Source organism: Hemiscyllium ocellatum, chromosome 32, assembly GCF_020745735.1.
Source record: "Hemiscyllium ocellatum isolate sHemOce1 chromosome 32, sHemOce1.pat.X.cur, whole genome shotgun sequence".
Taxonomy (NCBI): Eukaryota; Metazoa; Chordata; class Chondrichthyes; order Orectolobiformes; family Hemiscylliidae; genus Hemiscyllium; species Hemiscyllium ocellatum.
The window spans coordinates 12469007-12475006 of record NC_083432.1 but is presented as its reverse complement, the minus strand read 5'-3'; positions in this window follow the sequence as shown (position 1 = coordinate 12475006).

The window sequence follows — 6000 nt, the reverse complement described above, 5'->3', positions numbered from 1 at the left end:
GAAACTGCATTATATTGAGGCAAGTGAATAAAAAACCATCACATTCAGGATGTGTGACTTGCAGGTGATTGGATTGGATCAAATCAGATGGCAGAACAGGAGGGTGTTTGGTGAGAAAGCCAAAGGGCCACACAGAGAGCTCGGAGCTCTCAGGGGCTGCCAACAAAACAGCTAAGATGAAGCCATGTAGATTAGATTAGATTCCCTACAGTGTAGAAACAGGCCCTTTGACCCACAAGTCCACACTGACCCACCGAAGAGTAACCCATCCAGACCCATTTCCCTCTGACTAATGCACCTAACACTATGGACAATTTAGCATGGCCAATTCACTTAACATCTTTGGACTGTGGGAGGAAACCCACGCAGACACGGGAAGAACGTGCAAACTCCACACAGACAGTCACCCGAGGCTGGAATCGAATCCAGGTCCCTGGTGCTCTGAGGCTGCAGTGTTAACCACTGAGCCACCATCCACCCCTAGAGGCAGATGAAATAAATGGCATATGTCAGAGTCAGGCAAAATGGAACCCAGTGGGTCACTTTCTTCATCTCTCACACCTGGAAAACAGCTGAAGATTCAGGAGGGCCGCCAGAGAAAATTATAGCTGAGATAAAGGAGGAAAATATTCAAAAATAGAATTATTTGATTTCTGTTAAAAATAGTGTAAGGATGTTTCTAAGAACCATGAGAAGTTGAAGCAATGGAGGCACTTTGTTTTGAGATCTTGGAACAGTTTGTGTAAAGAGAGATGTACTATCTTTTGAAGTTCACTTGGTTTGGCAGGTGAAGGATTTGTGTCCAGGTGCTAGTAATTAAGAATTAGTAGTAATTTCTGTTGGAGAATGTTATTGAGCAATGGAATCTGCAGGTGGACAATACTATCATAGAGAGATAGCCAAGATAGACATTAAACCACATCAAAAGGTCTTGTTCAATTAGGTGAACAATGGGCAGATGAGGCAAGAAAGAAAGCAGTCACAACAGGCTCCGAGCACTGGAAAGGTGCTGACTGCAGCTCGTGAAGAGGGGAAAGGTGTTAGCATCACATTGCATTAAGCAAAGCCTCATAAAATATACCGTTAAAATTCTTGAGTGTTCTCTGTTGCAGAGGATGGGCAGATGTTGGCAGTGGAAAGGAATGAGAATCTATGTAACAAATTACTGTCAGTAATGTGCCCACATTGATCCAGTTAGACCAGTCTAGAACTGCATCTCACACCAGACCAGACCAGAGCAGACCAGACCAGACCAGGGAGGCCATAGGAATAGACTTCACAGGAGCCCTTTCACTGAGTCAAGCAGAAACAGCTCATTGATTAAGAAAGACTAATATAGGGGTTGGGTGAATCCTGTACAACATGAGACTGTTCAATGAGAAATGTTTTACAAACAATCGCGGATGAGATAATCCCAAGATGGAGAATACCATAAAGATGGATCTAGATCAATGAACACATTTTACAGGATGACTGATTAAACATTAAGGAGTGATTAAGATGTGTCAAGTAATTCAGGAGACACACAGAATTTTTGCCTTTATTACTTGGAATTTAAAAATAGGAAAATTTTATTACAACACTCAGGAACAGGACACTGCTGATGTGAATATGGAATCACAAATAATTAGAATGGATGCCCTGGAAATATGCAGGGAAGAGGTTTTGGGAATATTGGAGAGGATGAATATAGATAAGTCTCCTGGGCCTGATGGCATTTACCCCAGGATCCTATGGGAAGCTAGGGTGGAGATAGCAGAGCCATTGGCCTGGATTTTTATGTCGTCATTGTCAACGGGAATAGTACCAGAGGACTGGAGGATAGCGAATGTGGTCCCATTGTTCAAGAAAGGGAGTAGGGATAGCCCTAGTAACTATAGGCCAGTGAGTCTGACTTCAGTGGTGGGCAAAGTCTTAGAGAGAATGGTAAGGGATAAGATTTATGAACATCTGGGTAGGAATAACGTGATCAGGGATAGCCAGCATGGTTTTGTGAAGGGCAGGTCGTGCCTCACAAACCTTATTGAGTTCTTTGAGAAGGTGACTATGGAAGTGGATGAGGGTAAAGCAGTAGATGTTGTGTATATGGATTTTAGTAAGGCGTTCGATAAGGTTCCCCATGGTAGGCTAATGCTAAAACTTCGGAGGTATGGCATTGAGGATACATTAGAGGTTTGGATTAGGAATTGGCTGGCTGGAAGGAGACAGAGGGTAGTAGTTGATGGATTATGTTCATCTTGGAGCGCAGTTACTAGCGGTGTACCACAAGGATCTGTTTTGGGACCATTGCTTTTTGTTATCTTTATAAATGATCTAGAGGAAGGACTTGAAAGCTGGGTAAGCAAGTTTGCGGATGACACGAAAGTCGGTGGAGTTGTGGATAGTGAGGAAGGAAGTGGTAGGTTACAGCGGGATATAGATAAGTTGCAGAGCTGGGCGGAAATGTGGCAAATGGAATTCAATGTAGCTAAGTGCGAAGTCGTTCACTTTGGTAGGAATAACAAGATGATGGATTACTGGGCTAATGGTAGGCTACTTGGTAGTGTGGATGAGCAGAGGGATCTTGGTGTCTATGTACACAGATCTCTGAAAGTTGCCACCCAGGTAAATAGTGCTGTGAGGAAGGCATATGGTGTACTGGGCTTTATTGGCAGAGGAATTGAGTTCCGGAGTCCTGAGGTCATGTTGCAGTTGTATAAGACTCTGGTGAGGCCTCATCTGGAGTATTGTGTGCAGTTTTGGTCGCCATACTATAGGAAGGATGTGGAAGCTTTAGAACGAGTGCAGAGGAGGTTTACCAGGATGTTGCCTGGAATGGTAGGAAAATCTTATGAGGAAAGGCTGAGGCACTTGGGGCTGTTCTCATTGGAGAAGAGAAGGTTTAGGGGAGATCTGATAGAAGTGTATAAGATGATTAGGGGTTTAGATAGGGTAGATACTAAGAACCTTTTACCGCTAATGGAGTCAGGTGTTACTAGGGGACATAGCTTTAAATTAAGGGGTGGTAGGTATAGGACAGATGTTAGGGGTCGATTCTTCACACAGCGGGTTGTGAGTTCATGGAATGCCCTGCCCGTATCAGTGGTGAACTCTCCTTCTTTATGTTCATTTAAGCGGGCATTGGATAGGCATTTGGAAGTTATTGGGCTAGTATAGGTTAGGTAGGACTCGGTCGGCGCAACATCGAGGGCCGAAGGGCCTGTACTGCGCTGTATCCTTCTATGTTCTATGTTCTATAACACAACAGAGCTGCATGAGGACTAGAGTACAATTTTGATCTCTTAGTTAAAAAAGATACACTGGCACTAAAGTCAGGTTCAAAAAAGATTCAATAGACTAATTCCTGCAATGAAGGGATCAACTTATTGAGAACAGCTAAACAAGTAAGGCCTTTAACTCATTAACACTTTGAAAAATGGATGCCCTCTTGAAATAGACAATGTTCTTATAGAACAAAAACAGAAGTTGCTGGAAAAGTTCAGCAGATCTGGCAGCATCTGTGAAGAGAAATCATGTTAACGTTTTGGATTTTGGATTTCCTCAGAGCTTTTCCAGCAACTTCTGTTTTTGTTTCTGATTTATAGCATCCACAGTTCTTTTGGTTTTTATTCAACTTTTTGAAGGAACTTGAAACGGTAAATGATTTCACATGTGGAGGAATCTTGAACTGGAGAATGATTTTTAAAAACTGAGATGAGAGGGAATTTCTTCTCTCAGAGGTTAGCAAATGTCTGGAATTCTCTACCCCAAGGAGCGTAGATTACTTAAATTATTTAAAGAGGTGATGAATAGATTTTTGAAATATTGAGGATTTGAAGTCTTAGTCAAACTTGAGAGGGCAGATTGGTTTACTGCTGCTCCTGGTTTTTATGTTTATAGAAAGTTTGTAAGTAGCTGGGAATCAAACAAAATTTCAGGCCCCCTGCCACTGCAGAGTTTAGGCATAGCAGAGTCAATGCATAGGAAATACAAAATTAGGAAAAGCCTTCCAGCAGATAACACAGGGATGGGTAGATCTGTTGCTCAGTATCCTGATGAAAGCAGTTGAGCCATACTCTCTAAGGTAGTGGCATGTCTTGTGGTAATAGATCTTTCCAAGTACCTCCTTAGGAGCTATTAACAATCAGATGATTCAACAGAAACTGTCAGATTCTCCTGGAAAAGTAACTGTGTGTGTCTTTTATTGCCAATGCACTCAACTCCAACCGACTGAACCCAAAGGTAGGCTAAGGATAGGGACAGCAACTTTGGGAATGTTAATGAGAGTGGTGGGCACACTCACAGATCAACAAACTTACCACAAATGTAACAATATTACACAATACCTTCCAAGTACTAGGGTATAGGTTTGCTCGCTGAGCTGTAGGTTTGATAACCAGACGTTTCATTACCTGGCTAGGTAACATCATCAGTGGCAACCTCCAAGTGAAGCAAAGCTGTTGTCTCCTGCTTTCTATTTATATCTTTCTCCAGGATGGGGTTCCTGGGGTTTGTAGTGATGTCATTTCCTGTTCATTTTCTGAGGGGTTGATAGACGGCATCTAGATCTATGTGCTCGTTCATGGCGTAGTGGTTGGAGTGCCACTGCAGCACAGACGAACTTCAAAAAACAGAGGAAAACCACGTATTCAAGAAGAACGGATACTCAAAAAACACAGTGCGCAGATTCCTCAAGAACAAACCACGATAAGCAGACAAAACACAGCCAGAAACCCGAACCACCTTATCATATATCAAAGAAGTTTCAGAATTGGCAGCCAGACTACTGAGACCCCTCGGAATCCTTGTAGCACACAAACCCACCAACACTCTCAAACAAAAACTAACAAACTTAAAAGACCCAGTACAACCCATGGACAAAACCAACGTCATCTATAAAATTCCATGCAAGGACTGCCACAAACACTACGTAGGACAAACAGGAAGAAAGTTAGCCACCAGGATACATGAACACCAGCTAGCCACAAAAAGACACGACCCCCTCTCCCTCATAGCCCTACACATGGATGAAAAAAAAACCACCATTTCGACTGGGACAACGCATCTATCATAGGACAGGCTAAGCAAAGACATACCACAGAATTCCTAGAGGCCTGGCACTCCAACCACAACGCCATAAACAAGCACATAGATCTAGATGCCATCTATCAACCCCTCAGAAAACGAACAGGAAATGACATCACCACAAACCCCAGAAACCCCATCCAGGAGAAAGATATAAATGGAAAGCAGGAGACAACAGCTTCGCTTTACTTGGAGGTCGCCACTGATGATGTTATCTAGCCAGGTAATGAAACGTCTGGATATCTAACCTACAGCTCAGCGAGCAAACCTACACCCTAGTACTTGGAAGGTATTGTGTAATGTTGTTACATTTGTGGTAAGTTTGTTGATCTGTGAGTGTGCCCACCACTCTCATTATCATTCTCAAAGTTGCTGTCCCTATCCTTAGCCTACCTTTGGTTTCAGTCGGTTGGAGTTGAGTGCATTGGCAATAAAAGACAAGCCACACACAGTTACTTTTCCAGGAGAATCTGACAGTTTCTGTTGAATCATCTGATTTGTTAATAGCTCCTAAGGAGGTACTTGGAAAGATCTATTACCACAAGACATGCCACTACCTTAGAGAGTATGGCTCATCTGCTTTCATCAGGATACTGAGCAAATCTACGCCCTAAACCTCAACCTGAGCTACAAACCTTGCAACTTCCAAGTACTACTACAGAGGATACAGAACTCCAGAAAATAGTGCTTGTAAAAGACAGTAAATGTTTATAGGATAATGTTCAAGGTGAGCTGGTACGTGTTGTTCTGAACATCTTCAATACTAGTTCATAAGAATGGTATATCCCACGTGTAACTAATGCTCACTTGATTAATCTGTCACAGCACAGACACCATGGGCTGACCAACTACCAGCTCAGGGGCTCAACACATACATGAGATTAATGCAGAATTTGTTAGACATGATGTTACATTGATCTGCAATGAGGGAATTAT